The sequence below is a fragment of the Grammomys surdaster genome, unplaced genomic scaffold (assembly GCF_004785775.1).
Source record: "Grammomys surdaster isolate TR1022 unplaced genomic scaffold, NIH_TR_1.0 127, whole genome shotgun sequence".
NCBI lineage: Eukaryota > Metazoa > Chordata > Mammalia > Rodentia > Muridae > Grammomys > Grammomys surdaster.
The window spans coordinates 3,016,423-3,036,020 of NW_021604585.1; the positions used below are offsets into that span (position 1 = coordinate 3,016,423).

The 19,598-nt window shown below is 44.9% G+C and overlaps 1 pseudogene; it reads right to left on the reverse strand.

Moving 5' to 3' along the window:
* Window positions 1–5,735: 5,735 nt before the first annotated feature.
* Window positions 5,736–6,372, reverse strand: LOC114640884 (annotated as a pseudogene).
* Window positions 6,373–19,598: the final 13,226 nt, after the last annotated feature.

Here is a 19,598-nt window from a genome sequence, read left to right on the forward strand (position 1 = left end):
GCCAGGAGAGGACTCCTGTATCTTATCTCGGGCAGAGCTTAAGCATAGAACCTCAAAGCCCCACCTCTACAGTGATGCACTTCCTCCAACAAGGCCACACCTCCTAATAGTGCCACTCCCTGGGCCAAGCATATTCAGAACACCCCACTAAGAATGTCTTATTTTTTGTTTTTGTTTGTTTGTTTGGTTGGTTGGTTGGTTTTGTTTAAATTTCTCCTAGGGCCTAGTTCAGAGCTGACCACTGAATAGATATTTGATACTATGCGCTTCACTATTGTAGGGGACACTGTGTCTCAATTCTCCACTATATACACCTTATTAAACAGTGAGTCTGAAATGAAGGAAAGTCAGTGCTACAGATTACAAAGTGTAGAGATAGGACAAATTTCTGAAGAACTGCCTCTCAATAGTAAGTAATGTCGAAATATTCTGAGTATCAACATTTAGAGCTCATAAGAATTTCTACTGATTTCTTTGACATTTTTCTGAAGAAACTGGGGTTCCATGAGATTTAGAAGGACCATTTTGGGTTCTGAAGAGATAAATGTAAATGACGTTAAAAATACTTGTTACTCTTCGAGAGGACCAGAGTTCAATTCCCAACACCCACATGGTGGCCCACAGTTACCTATAACTCCAGCACCATGCGACCCTCGTCTCTTTCTGGCCTCTATGGACTCATGTACTTACCTGGCATCCACTCAGACAGACACAGAAATAAAAACAAATATTTTTTAAAAGACCGTTTTGTTTACACAGTCTCTCCTGACACAGTCCATTCAGCTCATGTTTGATTCCCAGAAGTTCTCATGGGTAGACTGATTCTCCTGGAAACTGGCCCCAACCAGTAACTGGTTCTCCCTGATGCTCCCAAGAGCAGCCTGGCTCTCCAACATGGCTGAATCCTTATGTGCGCAGTTTCTTCTCAAAGAAGCCTGCAGGATCATTTGTTTTGTTTTGTTTTGTTTTGTTTTATCTTTTCCTTGAGAGCCATTTATTCTCCTCTCCCTTCCTGAGATATTGCCTATATATCCCAAGTGGAATTACTGATTTCTTCCCCCGTGACAGACTATGTCTGTCATAGTGCCTCCTATATGACAATAAGCTTATCTATTTACCTTATAATTTCCCTTACAGTGGGTCTGAGCAGGGTCAGGATTCATGTCTCTGTCCGGCTACTGCCACGCATAGTAGTGTACGGAATTTTTTCTTCATTTGAATGTATATGCCCATCAGACTTACTGTGATGAATAACTGAGAGAGACTCTAATGATCCTAACAAATAATAAATAAATAAATAAATAAATGGATAAATGAATGAATAAATAAATAAATAAATAAATAAATAAATGGGTCTACTGGTGACTGGGGCCAGACCAATGAGGAGACAGATGCTTAAATAGGTAAGAAAACCCAAGGCCAGTCAATAGAGGAAAACAAATCTTCATGACCACACACTTTGGCATTCTTCATTTGACATTCTGAGACTGGGGCAAGTATCCCTCCGGATGGGCCTGTGTTGCTCCTTGGGAAGGCTGGGATGAGGCTAATTGATCCCCTTCAGTTTGTAGGACTATCAGGAAGAGGGAATGGATGTACTGCTTCCCACCAAAAGTGCACACAATAAAGAAAGTCAATTCCCTACTCCCTGAAAGGAAACTTGGATGTCAAGAAGGGGAATGAAATATGTCCAAACCCAACTGCAACAGTGACCACCAGAAGACTTTACACCAAAGAGAACCATGGATTTAAAAATCAGTTTAACTCTGGATGGCTTGATTCACAGTGGCCCCTTTCTCACGGCCCTTTCCTTGTTTTCCTCAACGAATTCAGAGCTCTTGCACAAATTCAGCAGTGTGTTACACACCCCTTGGGTTCCTAGTTTACCAGCTGGAGATGAAGGTTGCATTTCATACAGAAAGGAGCTTGCAAGCTGCCCTGGTTTCCAGCCATGGCGGATGTAAGCTCTCCAGCTCCCTGGAGAAGCTAAGAATTCTAAAACGAAGTGCTCCGTGCTCTGGTTTCTGCTTCTCAGCATTTCTCTTCTGCTTTCACATACTTCTGCTGCCCTAAAATTAAATCTAAGAAACTCATTTCATGTTTTCCATCATCGGCCTTTGGACGTGACTGTTATGGATTTATGGTTTGGGTACTTTGATGTCAGAGCGGCAGACTGCTTGCTTCGGTTGTTTTCCTTCACTTTTTCTACATTTGTGAGCCTTTGATAATTTGATTTATTAAGACACCACAGTCAATGTAGGGGAACTGATAGCATTTGCATTGTTGGAAAGTGGAGAGTGTTAGGAACTATCTGACGACGCTCAATCCCTATGGGGAGCTCACGGCTGTTATATGCCCCCACCCTCACCCCAACTCCCTTTGGTCTTCTGGGAAGTTTGGCACTGATTAAAATCTCAAGCTCCCGTAAGAATATTTATCATAAGGAGTTTTACAGTTATCATAATTACTAATATCAACAAGAAATGTTCCCTGTGGGGATGTGCCACTCATATTGCATCCCATCAAATATATAGCTTAGGAACTAAGTACAGTTTAGGAATCTCGGAGCTAACCCTGCTGTGGGTTAGGAGTCTGAGGAGGAGAATGATGGAGGACAAGACTGACACTTGCTACAAGGAGAAGGGTATTTTAGTTTCCTCCTTTTCATTTCTACAGGAAAGTGGGAGAGGAGAGAGAGAGGGAAGGGACAGAAGGAGGGGGAGGGGAGGTGGAGAGGTAGGAGGGGACCGCCGCGGCCCCCCCCCGGGGGGGGGGGGGAGAGAGAGAGGAAGAGGGAGGAGAGGAGAGAGGGTAGGAGAAGGAAGGGGATAGGAGAAGGAGCAGAGTGGGCAAAGAGAAAGAGGATGAGGGAGAAGGAGGGGATAGGAGAAGGAGAAGGGTAGGGAGAGGGGAGAGGGAAGGGAGGAGGACAGAGAGGAAGAGGAAGAAGGAGAGAGAGACAGAGAGAGACAGAGACAGACACAGACACAGACACAGAGAGAGAGAGACAGAGAAAGAGAGAGAGAGAGAGAGAGAGAGAGAGAGAGAGAGAGAGAGAGAGAGCGCCACAGCAAGAAAGTCAGCAACCACAGGCCTCTGTCTCTTTGTCTCAGGAATTGCACAATCACTTTCTTTTCAAACTGGGCTACTCATCAAACAATATGATGTTGCCTATTATGAGTCTCTGTGGTCGACAAGAAAACAGGAAAGCAATTAGGAATGCCAGGAAGTACAAAAAGTCACGTCTCACCAGGCCGTGGTGGCGCACGCCTTTAATCCCAGCACTTGGGAGGTAGAGGCAGGTGGATTTCTGAGTTCGAGGCCAGCCTGGTCTACAGAGTGAGTTCCAGGACAGCCAGGGCTATACAGAGCAACCCTGTCTCGAAAAAAAAAAAAGACCTTAAAATAATAACAACAACAACAACAACAACAAAAAAAAACAAAGTTCAAAATGAAGCAAACTGTTCTATGGGATGAGTTTGTATGGATGAAGTGTCAAGAGAGAGAATTCATTTAACCTTGGTGCTTGCCAAAGTCTCCCTAGATCAACACAGAGTTGTAAACACAAAATCGAGCCTTCTCAGTGAATACGTTTACAATAGCTAAAATAATAACTACTAACATTAGGTGATGACAAGAATAAATTATTATTATTATTATTTTTTAAAGATTTATTTATTTTTATGTGAGTACACTGTTGCTGTCTTCAGACACCCCAGAAGAGGGCATCAGATCTTATTTCAGATGGTTGTGAGCCACCATGTGGTTGCTGGGAATTGAACTCATGACCTCTGGAAGAGCAAACTGTGCTCTTAACCACTGAGCCATCTCTCCAGCCCCCAAGAATAAATTATTATTATGACCCTTTATTCCAAGTTTGACTGCAACCAAGACACGATGCTGCAGGTATTTTTTATTTAGCCTTTGAAAAGTCCTATGGAGACAAACGTTGTTGTTATTATTATTATTATTTAAACAGTCCTACAGAGACGTTGTTATGACATTTTACATGAACAATTGAGTTATGGAGATACTGAGACACTATATTATCACATACTTGTCAAGAAGCAGAGCTATTCCGAGCCCCCTGATTGCCTCTATGACATACTGTTCCTGGCCAAGCGATGTCATCCAACTGGCAAAGAATGTTTGCACAGTCACTGCAAACGTTCTTTTGACTTTTGCTTAAAAAAAAAGGCTCTATAGACAAAGCATTGGGGACTTCATCATAGTAACAGGGGACAATGACAAATGCTTGATCTTAGACACTGAAAAGAAGCAATACAGTCATTAGGATGACAAGAAAGGAACAGAAAAAGAGTGTGTATTTCCCTGGGTTCCTCCCTAGAAGAGTCACCATTTAGTGACACTGCACAAAATAGTGTGTGTGTGTGTGTGTGTGTATAATTTTATTTTTTACCTACTCACTTAACATCCTGCTCATTGCTCCTCTCCTGGTCACCCCTCCCACAACCCTTCCCCCACCCCCTGCCCTTCTCTTCTTAGCAGAAGGGGGCCCCCTAACTATCTTGCCTACCTGGCACTTCAAGTCTCTGGGAGGCTAGACGCTTCCTCTGAGGTCAGACAAGGCAGCTCAGCTAGAAGAACATATCCCACATACAAGGAACAGCCTTTGGGACAGCCCCCCTCCAGTTTTTCAGGACCTCCAAGAAGACTAAGCTGCACATGCGCTACACATGTTCAGGTAGGCCTAGGTCCAGCCCGTGTATGATCTTTGGTTGGTAGTTCAGTCTCTGAGAAACCAAAGGGTCCCAAGTTTGCTGACTCTGTTGGTCTTCCTGTGAAGTTCCTATCCACTCTGAGGCTTGCAATCCTTCCTCCTTATTCCTCTATAAGAGTCCCCAAGCTCCATCCACTGTTTGTCTGTGGGTGTCTGCATCTGTCTGAGTCAGCTGCTGGGTGGAGCCTCTCAGAGGACAGCCATGCTAGTCTCCTGTCTGCAAGCATAACACCGGATCATTAAGAGTGTCAGGGATTGGTGCTTGTCCATGGGATAGGTCTCAAGTTGAGCCAGTTATTGCTCAGCCATTCTCTCAGACTTTGTTCCATCCCCTGTGCCTGCGTTTCTTGTAGTCAGGAAAAACTTGGGGGCTGAAAGTTTTGTGGTGGGTTGGTGTCTCTATCACCCCACGGGGGTTCTTGGCTACAGGAGATGGCCTCTTCATGTTCAATATCCCCAATGTTGTGAGTTATAGCTAAGGTCAACTGTATCAATTCTTGGGCACCTCTCTTATCCCAGGTCTCTGTCTTATCCTGGAAATACCCCCCCCCACCTCCTCACCCCTGTCAATTGCAGGCTTCCATCCATTTTCATGGCCATCTGGCCATCTCTCCTGTTCTTTCCCACACCTGATCCCTTCCCTCCCCATCCCTCTCCCACCAGTTCCATCCTTCCATCTGCATCTTGTGACTACTTCATTCCCCCTTCTAAGTGAGATTCTGGCATCCTCACTTGGGTCTTCCCTCTTCTTGTTTAGCATCTTTGAGTCTGTGAAGTGTAGCATGGTACCTGTATTTTATGGCTAATATCCACTGATAAGTGAGTATAGAGTATGCATGTCCTTTTGGGACTGGGTTACCTTACTCAGGATGATATTCTCAAGTTCCATTTATTTGCCTGTAAAATTCATGATGTCTTTGTTTTACAAAATGGTATATATTTTTTTTGACTGTCCTAAATTGTTTATTGGATAGGAATTGTACAAATACGTGTATTAGCGGTAACTGTGGAGCTGGAGAGTATTGCGCCTTCTCCAGGCTGCACGGCGAGAACCACCAATAGTATGGTGGAACTTGTGACCCTTTCCAAGGCCACGGCTCTTTCGGCCAGCAGATGTCAGCCCACGCATCTCTCTGTGCTTGTGGACTGGCTTGGTGATCCACTGGGTGTCAGGATTTCTTCTGATAGCTTTATGGAATGGATCAATGAGGACAACCTCAAAAAATTTGTATGTGGAATCTTCACCAACCCAGGAATTCAGGACTCTCAAAGCCCCACAATGGCGCCCAGCTCTCTCCTCAGCAACAGACTGAAGGCTTCGGGCAAATTTCAGCTGGTTAACACCATGGTGGACAGGCTTGCCGTAAGTTGCACCCTTAGGAACCGGGCGTTTGCGACCACCACGGCGGACACGAATCCTGTAAATGACATAACCTTGCTTTGCCTTGTATCCCAGTCTTCGCGCTTTATCAGGCCGGGTGGGGCGGGGAGCCCTGTGCAGCGCAGAGAGCTGGCGGTATTGCCAACAGCGGACCCTCAGAAGAAAGCGCATCACGTCGGACTGCTTCTTCCTCCATAGCTCCTGGATGTATTTGTATGCACCCATCTTGGCTCACCTGATGGCTGCCATCAGAGGAAAGAAAATGGTATATTTTTAAGTTATAAAAATAGCTAACAAAATTAAAAATTAAAAAGGTCAATTAAAGTTGTAAGGGGTTTTAAAAAGAATCAAAAATTTTAGTTTTTCAGAGCAACATTCAATAGTTCTTAAATCTGCTGAACCAGAAAGCACATCAGTTTGCTGTTCAAGGTAGATAATTTACTCCTGGGGAGGAAAACAACCATAAACAAGTAATAGTGCTCCCTTTAGAAGCAGTGTCTGGGTTGGAGACCAGCAAGCATTATTTTTAGTTTTTATTTCATACCTTACCAGTTGGATGATTATTTCCATGTGCACATTTTGCTTTTTATAACAAGAACCATGTGAGTAATATTCCCTTCAGTAAGTTATCAGCTAGGACTCACTCCCAGCACTCCCATGAAGATAAGCTATTCATCATAAACAAATGAAGGACTCTTCCAAGGCTGGGCTACAGCTTTGGGGGTACTGGGGCAACAGTCATGTGTCTCTGTCTCTACTCTTGCACCCCTCCCAAGGTTTAGTCCCGGGATGGAATGCAGGAGGACCCTTCGGTGTGAGCACACTGCTCTGTTTAATACATTTCCACAGATAAGACACCGAGTCCACTCCCTCATCTGTCTTATTTTGGTTCTGGGACACCGAGACTTGGTTTGGTTTGACTTTAATGGTAGCTGGGACACAAGACAAGAAAGCAACCTACTGAAAGAGTGTCGTATGGACAGGTATTGAAAAGATATTATTTCCCCTGTGTGTATAATGCATAAATCGTCTGCAAGGACACGGCCCTCTCTTGGCATCTCTGGTGACTGCAGTCAGGAAGGAGGAAAAGTGTGTATGTAGAACACCAGCAATACTTCATTCTCTTTCTCTCTTTCCTTCTCCCTCTTGTTCTCCTTCTGTGAGTGTGTATGTGTGTGTGTGTGTGATTTTTTTTGAGTAGAAGATAAATGTTTATTTCATGACTTTTGCTTAGTTTTAAACTAGTTTTTAATGCCCTGTGTGTTTTCTGTACTTAAATACTTTGTGTATTTTCTGTGTGTGGATGCTGTGTGTATTTTCTGTGCTTGGATACTTTGTGCATTTTCTGTGCTCGGATAAACATAGTAGCCAAATGAGATTAGTTTTTTATGTCTACTTTAAAAAAGTTAAGAGCAATTTTGAGCAACTTTAGTTTTGTAGGGCAACTGAGTGGAAGTTAAGAAAGTTGACACACACACACCCTCAGACCCTTTCAGATTCTCTGTGGTTGGCATCTTGCCTTTTTGGATGAGTCAAGCCTGGTACAACTTTAAGAATCAAAGTCCACAAGTGAGATTGGGGCTCACTTTTGGTGTTGCACGTTTAAAGCAGTGGTTCTCAACATTCCCAATGCTGTGACCCTTTAATACAGTGAGCACCCCTGTGTTGGTGACCCCCAAGCATAAAATGACTTTTGTTGCTACTTCATAACTGCAGTTTTGAACCGTGATGTAAGTATCTGATACTGAGGCTATCTGACATGCAACCTCTGTGGGGGGTTTGACCCACAGGTTGAGAGTCATTGATTTAAAGTTGTGTGTGTGTGTGTGTGTGTGTAATAAATTCATAATGTCATACAGAGCAGATTCACAACCTGAAACGACCGGGTTTCACCTCTTCATGTTTTCCCTAAATCTGAGATTTCTGTGCCTGCCAGGCTGGCTATTTCCATTTGTCTGCAAAATGAAGCCAGGGCCCCTGCACCTGTTCCTTACATTGCTGACTCTGCTCTGGGTGATAATAGCGTCATGAGTGGTCTTCAAGCACCTCATATCCTGCCACTATGGCCACTTGTCAGGGGAAAACCCAGACAGGATGAGATCCACATTCCCAGCTGTCCCTGTCTTCCAAGGAAAAGAAATCTAAAACCAGTGGCTGAAGAGTGAAATCAGACACCCCAGGGAAGGGGTGGGGATGTCAGGTCCCTGGTGGTCTGGAAGAGAGGCGCCAAGCCTGGAGCCCCAAGTGCTGGGAAAACCGCCACAGACACGCAGATAATGTCAGCACCATCCCCAGCCCTGAGGGGGCCTTGAAAGGTTGAGCTGCGGATTTGTAAGGATTTGTGAAGTACTGTTACTGCACAGCTGTCAGGAACAGTATGTAGCCCTCGGGCTTCCTGGATAAAATTGTTCCTGCCTTCCCAGGCTCCCATGAGATGAGAAACAATCTCTTGTGGGGACACCTCAGAGTGAGGCTGTATTGTGGTGGTTCTCAATCTTCCTAACATTGCGACCCTTTAATACAGTTCCTCATGCTGTGGTGACCCACAATCATAAAATTATTTTGTTGCTACTTCATAACTGTAATTTTGTTACTGTTATGAATAGTAATGTAAATATCTGATATATGACCTCAAAAGGGTCATGAACCACTTGTTGAGAACCACTGCTCTAAGATAATTTCTGTAGTGGCAGTACTTACACAGACACACACACACACACACACACACCCCTTACAGTACCCAAAATAAATTGGCCCTAGCGCACAGGTACCTTCACATGCCAGCAGGTTGGAGGAAATAAAGTCTATAGAGCTTACTCCCTATACACTAAGCTGGGACCTGCCTTTTCGTAGGGTTTCCACGTAACTATGACGCACACTGACGTTTAAGGAGCTTCAGGGGACTCTAGCTAAAGCTGAGTAAATTTACAACAGGTAATCCCATTGGTGCGGTTCTGACATTGGAGTCTAGGAGCCTTCTGCAAAGTGTCTAGACACAGTGGCCCAGGACCCTGCTTTTCTCTCTTCTCAGGCCCTTAACCACATTATCGTGATAATAGTCAATTTGTGTTATAGGCTGAGTGCTGGTCTCATGGCTTTGCATTCGTTAACTTTTAAGATTCTGAACAAACTTCAGAGGGGGCAAGTTCCACTGTTTTGCACTTTATGTGCAAGAAAACTAGGTGCGAACTGTTTGAATCACTTTTTCTGACCACACAGCTCACAGATGGAGTTTGGAGAGAGGAATGAGCTCACCTAGGCTAGAAAGGGGCCAGAATATTTCCATAAGGTGGAAAGTGACAAGGGGAGATGGTCTAATGACACTGGCAAGGTTAAGATGGTGTGTAGTCTGACTGGAAAGTTACTAAGACAATGAAGCCAGGCTACCTCAAAAGCTCCCAAGGGGCTCAAGAGTATGCTTGGAGTTGCTAGGCAAGGTCTAAGATGATAACTGGAAGTGCCCCTTGCATTTTCCATGCCCTTAGTGCATAAAGTACAGCCAGCTAGAGCATGACAGGAGACTATTTTGTCATCTCTGTCCCAGAAGCTTTGAAACGGCAGTGTGTGGGGAAACTAAGAACTGTTCTCATTCCTGTCTGTGGTTAGCCATGTAAGGCTGTGCTCACACAGGATAAGGGAATGCCTTACAGGGGTAAAAGATATGCAACCTGCAAATCCATAACTCTGATCCAGGACAGCAGAGACCGAAAAGGTTCCAGAGCAGTTGAGAAAACACAGACGGGGATCCCAGATAACACAGGAGAAGAACAGAAGTCTTTGGGGGAGGAGGTTGGCATACCTAAGAGAGGAGATGGTATGACAAAGCACACAACACAGGAGACATATACGATGATAATGGAAGAGCATGTGGAAAGAATTCTCAAAGGCTAGAAGAATTCACAGATGTACTTAGTCAACTAGATATATCCTGGTTTAATGAATCTGCTGTCTGGGAGAGAGACTCCAGTAGTCCTTGAGGCACATTCTGAATAATGTGCTCCTAGGCTGGTAACAGACACCATTCAGGGAAGCAAATGTAACTAACACCCATTGAATAATATTAAAATAGCCCCAAATGCCAACATATGGACAAATCACAGGGACGCTGATTAAGGTTATAGAAGAATTTCAATCATGTACTTTATACAAAAGGTGAAATGTAATCAACAAAAGGTGCAAGGGAAGAGGGAAAGGAAGGAAGACGGGAAGATGGCCATCGTGTGTTCTTTCATCTTCTGTCCCAACAAGCCAAAGAGTTTGAGCTGGGAACTTTACAGAGAGGTGGACTTGGAACAGACTTGGAAGCCAAAATCGCAAGATCAGCTCATTCTTTGGCCCTTTTGACAAAGTCACAACATGGCGGAGAAAAGGAAGGGGAACCAGTGTGAGGAGGTGGCACTCCAGGAGACAGCTTCAGTTTACGGCAATCTGTTCATCCAAGAAAGAACACAAGGCTCTATTGATACCTTCTCTGTAATATGAATGATATATTCTAGCTAACCCATACAAAAGACACAAGAGCCTCTTATTTTATTCATAAGCTGTAAGCCCAGATTGGACAAGTTTTGAGCCATTCTAACTTACATCCCCGCCATAGGTCCCCGTGTTACTTGCTGTTTGGTTCTTGCCCAGGTTATCCTCAGGGTCCACTTCTCCTGGTCATGTGCTCATCACTGATCCGGCCTCATGTCCTCTCCCCCCTCCTTTACTCCTTCTTCTGAGACCCCTCACTTGATTCTCAAGTCCTATCCTCCTCCTCTTCTTCCTCCTTCTTCCTCTCTCTCTCTCTCTCTCTCTCTCTCTCTCTCTCTCTCTCTCTCTTTCTCTCTCTCTCTCTCCCCAATCACAGGCTCTAGCTTTTAATTAACTTTAAGTTGGAGAACAAGGTTTACATAACAAAGGCTAGCCAGAGCTAAGGTATCCTTGGAGCCAGCCTTTCTCAGGCTCTCAGAGAATCCTCCTTGACTTTTCCTAACCTCCAGGACTCCCAGTGTACCTCAGCTTCTTGCTAACCCACACCATCTCTGCCCTGCTCTCACAGGGCCTTCTTCCTGCTCCTGGGCATTCTCTCACCTATACAGACACTAGTCATTTGATTCCCCCTCTCTCAGTCTAGTGTGACCCCATCTTAACGAATTGTATCTACAACAAACCTGTGCTGGTTAACATTGTCAACATGATCTGGACTCACCCGGAAGACAGCCTCCAGACACACCTGTGAAGGATTATCAAGATTAGGTCAGCCTCTGAGCATGCCTGTGGGGGATTCTCTAGACTGGGCTAATCGAGGGAGAGAAGATTCATCTTAATTATGAGTGCCCACCATCCCACAGGGCAGGATCACAGATTGAATAAAAAACGAGACGTGGACTGGAATAGTAGCACTGGTCTCTCTGTTTCCCGACCATGGACATGATGTGAACAGTGGTCCCAAGCTCCTGCCCCCGTGACTTCCCTGCCATGGTGGATGATGAACCCTTCCTTCCTAGTTTCTCCTGTCGGGTATTTGTCAAAATCATGAGGTGAGTGACTAATGAAGAACCTTTCCCCGAGTAAGGTCACACTCCGTGCTTCAAGGTAGACCTATACTATGAGGTCAGGGTGGGGGGTGGAGTGGGTGGATACTTCAAGCCACCAAGTGTGAGGGGTACAGATGCAGAAGGTCTGAGTGCTGGGGAGGAGGCTTGTCCTCGAGGGATTAGACTGCAGGTAGTGGTGGAGGTGGGTGGCAGAGTCTGTGCTTTTTGCTGCTATGCTGTTGGGACAGCAGAGAACAGATGCTGTGCATGGACAGGAACCTGCCTGGGTTTGACAACCAAAAAGGAAAGCTGTACCTTTGTCGCTCAGTGATTCTAGCGCTGACACCAGGGTTGCTTTGTAGGCAAAGCTTTCGCCACCATCCAGAGCCTGATTGCTGCAGGTTCAGGTGGCCCCTCTGCTGTGCACGCTGGGTCAGCCAAGGAGTGACAGGGTGAGCTATGCCACCATGCTTGGCACCTGCAACGGCCTTCAGAGCACAAACACAGGGAGAAGCACACCTACAAATCTCTCACTTGACCATCCCTGTCCTGGAGAAGGACACTCTCAAAAGGTCCCTCCAGCCTGGCTCAGCAGACACAGGGCTAGGCCACCACTTGCTCTTGGTTGGATTTTTTTTACTGGACTGAAAGTGTCCTGGTGGTCAGAAAGCTCTACTAATTCTTTCAAATCTACACTCTATCGAGTGGGATCTTTGCACGCATCGGACACACCAAAAGTCTGGCCCGAAAAGTTGCTATGAAGTAACTTGAATAGCAATCACGCAGTCTCATAACAGTAAGAAAGCCAAACACAGCTGCGCAGCCCTCTGAGGGCTGAAGCGGTCCTGAGACGGCTGCGGCCCACTCCTCGCCTCCGTAATTGCTTCTCCAGTGCAGCTCCTAAGCTGCCAAGAGTACCATTCCATTAATACCCTCCAACACTTCGGGTTGCTCGCAATGTGAAATCACGTCCAAAAGCTCTGAATAAGAGTAGAGTGGAGACAACCAAGTCTGTGGTAAAAATCCCTGGAAACTCAAGAGTGGAAAAAATGACCCAAAGCAAGCTGTCAGAATCCCCGGCCAAGAGGACAGTAATTATAGCCGCAGAGCTGGGTGGGAGGCGTTTCTGTACAGGTGAACAGGCCGCCAGCAATTCCAGAGGTTTATCCAAATCCCACTTCAGATCTCGTAATCCCTCCAGTCCTTAACGGCTAACAGTGACATCATCTCTCCCTTCCTTTCAGACAGAGGCCATGCCTCTGCATCCAAGCACTGCTGTGGTCTAGCAAGCGTGTGGCTTTCAGGATGAGTAAGGAAATCCAATCGGAGAAAACATAATTTAAAAAATTAAAAAACAAAAACAAAACCATCTGAGCCCATTACTCCTTACTCACGGGTGCCATTGACTTTGGAGCTCAGCAGAGACTGGGTATCCTAGATCCCCGAGCCACCGGTGCAGGGCGCTTCCGCAGTGCACGTTTGTGTTGCTGGTGTCATAATGATGGCAACCTTGGAAGGCAGAGGAATGACAAGCTCGCAGGGCTTTACCACCTGAAACCAGCTGTGAAATGGAGGCAAAACATGCAGTCAAAGGACACTAATGTAGGGCTATGCTCAAAGCATGCTACCGCCAAGTGAACAAGTTGTTAAAGCTTCTGTGGTTCTGCTTATGGGATCTTGAAGAAATGGAGCCTTGCCTTGCCTTTGTTTCCCTTTCTCCTTCCCCTCTTCATCATCCTATGTTGGCCTATCTCTCTAGCTATCTAAACCTGGGTGGTAAGATCTGAAATCTCTGGATAATATAGAAGCACTGATTGACAGAATCATTCATTCATTCATTCATTCATTCATTCGTCAGCTATTTCAGAAAACATCTGCCAAGCAACGAGAAGATAATATTCAAGAATAAATGCCATTGGACTCTTGTCTTTGGATCTTCCCAGTCCACTGATGATAATAGCCTTTGAAACAAATAGATTGCAACATCCAAAGTTAGTGGAGGGAGCGACTCACTTGTGCCAAGACAGCATTTCCCAACAGCTCCAGAGAACCACCCTTGTACACACATTTTCTGAGCTGTAAAATAATCTTACAGATCACTGTGAGTTAGCTTTGCAGAATTGGGTCAATTCAATGGAACGAGAAGCCATTTTTTGTGTGTGTGTGTGCCAAAAAAATGCCCTTATGTCAGAGAAAGAAGGGTGGGCAGAGCAAAGCAGAAGGAGAGGGAGGAGGAGGCGGTGACCGCAGCTCTTTGCCTCCGGGAAGATTTAGCACACTTTCAGTGCCCTGGTGTGGTAGTGACTTGTTAGGTTGTTTCAGTTTGAAGTGTGTATATTTGTGCAAGTGTGTGTGTGTGTGCTTGCCCACTGGTCTCTGACTCCTTTCTTGCTTTCTCGGCTGTCTCCTAGTTCTCTCTAGGATGAGCTGAAGGAATCAGAAAGACAGAGAAGCCAGGTTTGCTTGCCCGTCTGGTGGCGGGAACTGTTGCAGCATGAAGTCCAGCAGCATCATTAGGAAATCTACATTCCAAGGTCTGCGAAATCCCATTGGTGCCTTCGCAGAGCGATGACACAATTGCCAAACTACACACACACACACCCACCCATTTTTGCTGAGTCTAAATTTGGACCCAAATGCAAACTGAGGCCTTATGCGCATTTATAGCTGGCAAATGGCAACTGCCTGTTTTGTGAAGAAGGACTTCACGGCCATCAAAATCTGTTAGGGTGTCACGTGGTGAAGAGTTTAATGTTAATGAATTGGGAACATCTGGATTAGATTTCCTCCCAAACAGACAGGGTTATGAAAATTAGTGGACGAAAAGTGTCTTCTGACCAAAGGCAGTGTGGTCTATTCCTGAGCTCATAGGTCAAGAATACTTAAGCCTGGGTAAGGCTCTTCCACACTGGAGGCCACGACAAATGGGGCTGGAGCAAAAAGGACTTCCCTGTGAGCCATATTGTAATGTGAAAGTGAGAATGTTTCATTGAAGGATTGTTTACTGAGCACCTACTGCACCCCAGCTACCATGCCAGGATCTAGGCCTCTGCAGAATATAAGACAGCCTCACCCTTGGCTCTCTGAGAGCTGGCAATTGAGAGTTTCACACCAGCAGACAGTCCAAGTCTGGTTGCTTGTCCAGATGTTTTGGGAGCTCACAGTGGAGCACATGTACCATAGCTAAGGATGGATGGACTGTGAGGGTGTCACTGGGAAAATGTCCTCAGGCTGACAGCCCGAGACTGGTCATGAAGCCTCAGATCCAATCTCAAGGCCTTGTACCTGGCAGGGCCATAAGAAATAATTGTTAAGCGAATGGCTTCTTTTTAAAAGTCCCAAGAAAGAGAGAAAGAGGGAGAAGGGCTGGGAGGAGTCACTATTCCCTGCCCAAAGTCTGGCTGATAAAGCTTTGTGAGCTGAACATAAGGTGAGGAGAAGGTGGAAGGGGAAGGAGGGAGGAGGGAGGGGAAGGAAGGAAGAAGAAGAGAGGAAGAAGGAGGAAGGAGAGGGAGGGGGGAGGGGGAGGGGGAGGGAGTAGATAGCTGCTAAAGAGCCCAGTCCTGATGAGGAAGGGTCCTGCAAGGCCAGTTAAAAGTTTAGACTTTCTTCTAAGGTCAATATGACATTCTTGAAGATCACCAAGTGAAGAGATGTTACAGCAGCTTTTGTTGGGGGAAGCACTGTTGGTTACCACGTGTAGAAATGGTCTGTATGCAATGAGATCTGAAACCAGGCTGTTGCTATGGAAGTGCATGGGGGCAGTGAGGAAGAGAGAGTTGAGCAGGTCTCAAATGTCTATCGGGGCAGAACCAGGGAGTCTCAGTGGTCAAATGAAGATAGAAGGTAAGGAGGGTACTGCCAGGCACCACCATCCCCCTACACACAGATTTTTGTGTGGGTCACTCATTAAGAAAGTGTTTGTCCGTGGGGACAACAGAGTAGGAAGGAGAAGAAGTTAAGCAAGCAGGTGATTTTCAGGTAATGTCTGCACAGAGAGCAGTTTTGAGATCCCTCGAGGAAACACTGGCTTATCTCAAGCTGTTATAGTTGGTGTGCTTTCTTTTGTCCAGGTTTTCAATGTAAGAAGTGAGAACAAATCTTAAGGATATATAAAATACAAGGTTACAAGGGAGAGACATAAAAGAGAAGCCAAGATTCCAGAAGGACACTGTGGTGCATGCCTACAGTCTCTTTGTGGGAGGCTGAGACAGGAAGCCTGCTTTGGCCCAGGAGTTTGAGGATAGCCTGGACAACATAGTAAGTCTCCATCTTGAAAAAAGAATAAAGAGGAAGTGAGAGAGGAGATAAAGGAAGAGGAAGGAAAAAGGGAAGGGGAGGAAAGGGAGGATGGAAGGGAGGGGACCAAAACCCAGGGCACACAGGCATTCATATTCCTATAGGTTCAACTGTCACAGACTATAGAAGGAGTTTCCTTCAGGGTTTTATAAAGTAGTCACTAACTGCTTTGTGTACAAGTTTCTTTTGTGAGTAACTCCATCATAATTTCTGCCACCAAACAAACAGGAATTTCACGGCTATTTTAAAAACACTAATCTTCACTGCATGGTGGCAGCGTCTCATAAAAACACAGTGCAAGTTCAGCCAGATCCAGCTGTTGGGAGCTGGATATGTGAGCCAGGTCGACTGCTTGCCTTAGCTTGATCCAGTTAGACAGTAAGACTCTAGAAAGAGTCGCTTGAAAAAATGATATGTGATGCTTCACAAAACCCAGTTTGAATGCACTGGCCCTAAGAGTTACTTAGATTGTTTACAATGTTTCCTATGCTTTATCTCAGCCTCACTCTGGTTGAATCTAGACCTCCTCACCTCTGTCTACACTCATTGCAGGATTAAATCTGTGAGCACTGCCAGAAATCTAATAGAGTTTATTTGATCTAAATAAAATATAAATAGATAAATCTCAATATATGAGGATGTCACCTAAATGTAGTCACTGTTAAAACAGTAACAACAGAGACACCTGGAAGGTGAAGGAGGGCGTATGAGTTTCTTTTCTGTTGCTGTGACAAAAATACCCTGGCCAGAAAAAAAGAGAAATAAACCAAACCAACCAAACAACAACAACAACAACAAAAATGTGAGGGAGAGTGGTGGTGGGGTTGTTTTGTGTTTTATTTATAATTTATTTTTATTATTTATTTATGTATTACTTACTGGAGGCATTGCAACAGGCAGGGAAGTCATAGTAGCAGGATTAGGAAGTTGGTTGGCCACATTGTATTCCCATTCAGGAAGCAGAGAGGCAACAAGGACCAAGCTATGACATGTCAAATCCCATCCCTGTGATCTATTTCTTCCTACAAGGCTCCTTGCTCCTAAAGACTCAAAAGTCTTCCAAACCAGCTGGGAGCCAGGTGTCCAAACATGTGGGCCTATGGAGGGCATCTCACATGCAAACCACAGCGGGGGACAGCTCATACACATCTTGATAGTAAGAGCTGCCAGGAAAGACTGCCACAGCTGTGCCCACAGCAAGATCCCTATAATTTGACACCAAAAAGTACTTCTGGGAGGGTATCTCACCAGCAACTGCCTGTGCAGCCCTGTGCAGAAGCCATCCTTGCTATGGATACTGTAGCCATGGGCAAATAGGAAGTCGGAGAAGATTTGTGTAGCCTTACATAATCCTCGGGCTCAGAGGTGAACCAGGAGCAGCTATGGGCAGGTCCAGGCTCTTAGAACTTCTTGGGAGCTATGCTGGTGAATTAGCCTGTGGTATGTTCTACCCTGTGAAACACAATTGCAAGTGTCAGCCCAGTCTGTTCAGAAATCAACATCCATCAGCACCTTCTGCGGGAGCCCAGTCATATCTGAACTTGAGCAATACCTCTCTCCTCTATGAAAAGTGAGGTAACTACAGTAGAAGAAATATCTGGGCTTTTCCTTGGTTCCCAGCTCGGATCTACTGAAGACCTTGGGATTTCCTAAGTGGTAGGTCATAGGTTTCCTATAGTTCATAATGAGTCATTTTCAGTTCTAACTAAGTTTATGCTATGCGGTGACAGGGCAGGGCCCCTGGGGAATCTCAGGATGGTTGGTCTAAAAACCAAGTGGTCAATTGGAAAATATCTTAGGGTGTTACTGCCGTAACAGGCATCATGACCAAGGCAAGTCTTATAAAGGACAACATTTAATTGGGGCTGGGTTACAGTTTCAGAGGTTCAGTCCAGTATCATCAAGGTGGGAGCATGGCAGCATCCAGGCAGGAATGGTGCAGGCAGAGCTGAGAGTTCTACATCTTCATCTGAAAGCTACTAGTGAAAGACTGACTTCCAGGCAGCTAGGATGAGGGTCTTAAGCCCATGCCTACAGTAATACACCTACTCCAACAAGGTCACACCTCCCAATAGTACCACTCCCTGGACTAAGCATATATAATCCATCTCAGGGGAGTTTCAGACTCTTCTGCCTACATCAGGGGCAAGGAGATGGAGCTGCAGAAGGAACTTCTAGTAATCCTCTGAAAGTAGGATCTAGAAGCTTCACATTGGTGAAGATATCCATGTGCTGGAAAAGCATTGCACCCCAACTCCACGGGAACAGAAACACTTCTGCTCAGGACCCTTCAAGACCTTGCCCTGTGCCTCTCTTCTTTTGGCCAGTCAGTCATGTCCTTTACAGTAAACCAATAAACCTAAGTATCAAATTTTCCTGAGTTCTGTGAGCCATGTTATGAAATGTGTTGAGTAAGTTATGAAACCGGAGGCAGGAATCACGGGAACCCCAAATTATAGACAGTCTGTCAGAAGGGTGGATGACTGGCAACTGGAGACTTGTGACTTAAATCTGAAGTCTTGCAGGACCTGAGTCCTGACCTATGGTGTTTAAATAAAAACAGACAGGGAAATTGAATTGAATTGTTGGACATCCAAATCTTGGAGTAACAAATGACATAAAATGAGATAGTTTGTTTTGCACAAATCCAGACAGTTCTGGGAATAGTTACCAACAGTGATAAGCTTAGGTCTAACTGACGACATGCAGCACCCCCAGGCCCAACAGTTATTAGTCAGGATCAATGGCCTCTTCAGGCGATCAGTCCAACATAATAAAACACTACTATTGGCTTATAAAATAATTCTTCCTTTCCTCTTCATGTAGCAGGAGGTCCCAGCACACAGTTCATTCAAAACTGGCCCAGGCTTTTAAACACGCACCATAAATAAGTTGGGTCTGGAAACATGACTGTTACTTAATACTTTTTCATTGGTCTGTGATGAAACCATTTGCATAGGATCTAGTTTTCCTCCTACTATTTATGGTGCAGACTCTTCCTGAGGATCAGACTGAGATCTAGGCTGGACTCATGTGGGTGGTTTAGTCCATAAATAATTCTTACCAAATAAAAAGCTCAGTGAAGTCTGGTGGTAATTCAGAATGTGTCTTAGCAGACTTCTCTAAGAACTGGTAAAGAATATACAGTTTAAATGTCCCTATCCAAAACTCCCAAAGCCGAATTACTCCAAAATCCAAACTCCTTTGAGCATCAACAAGGTACATCATCGTAAGTAGAAAATTATATAGTGTGAAACTTCATTTCATGTTCAAAATTATTTAAAATTATTTCAATAAAATTACCTTGACATGTGGACATACAGGACATATAAAACATAAATGAATTTTGCATTTAAGCTTGGGTCTTAGCCTCAGGGTATCTCATTATGAATATTTAAATATTCCAAAAATTTAAAAAGATATGCAAATTTAAACATATTTTAACCTGAGTATTTCAGCAATGCTCAACCTGTGTTAGGCTTTATTAAAATACAGGTTTAGGGGCTGGAGAGATGGCTCAATGGTTAAGAGCACTGACTGCTCTTCCAGAGGTCCTGAGTTCAATTTCCAGCAACCACATGGTGGCTCACAACCATCTGTAATGGGATCCGATGCCCTCTTTTGGTGTGTCTGAAGACAGCAACAATGTACTCACATA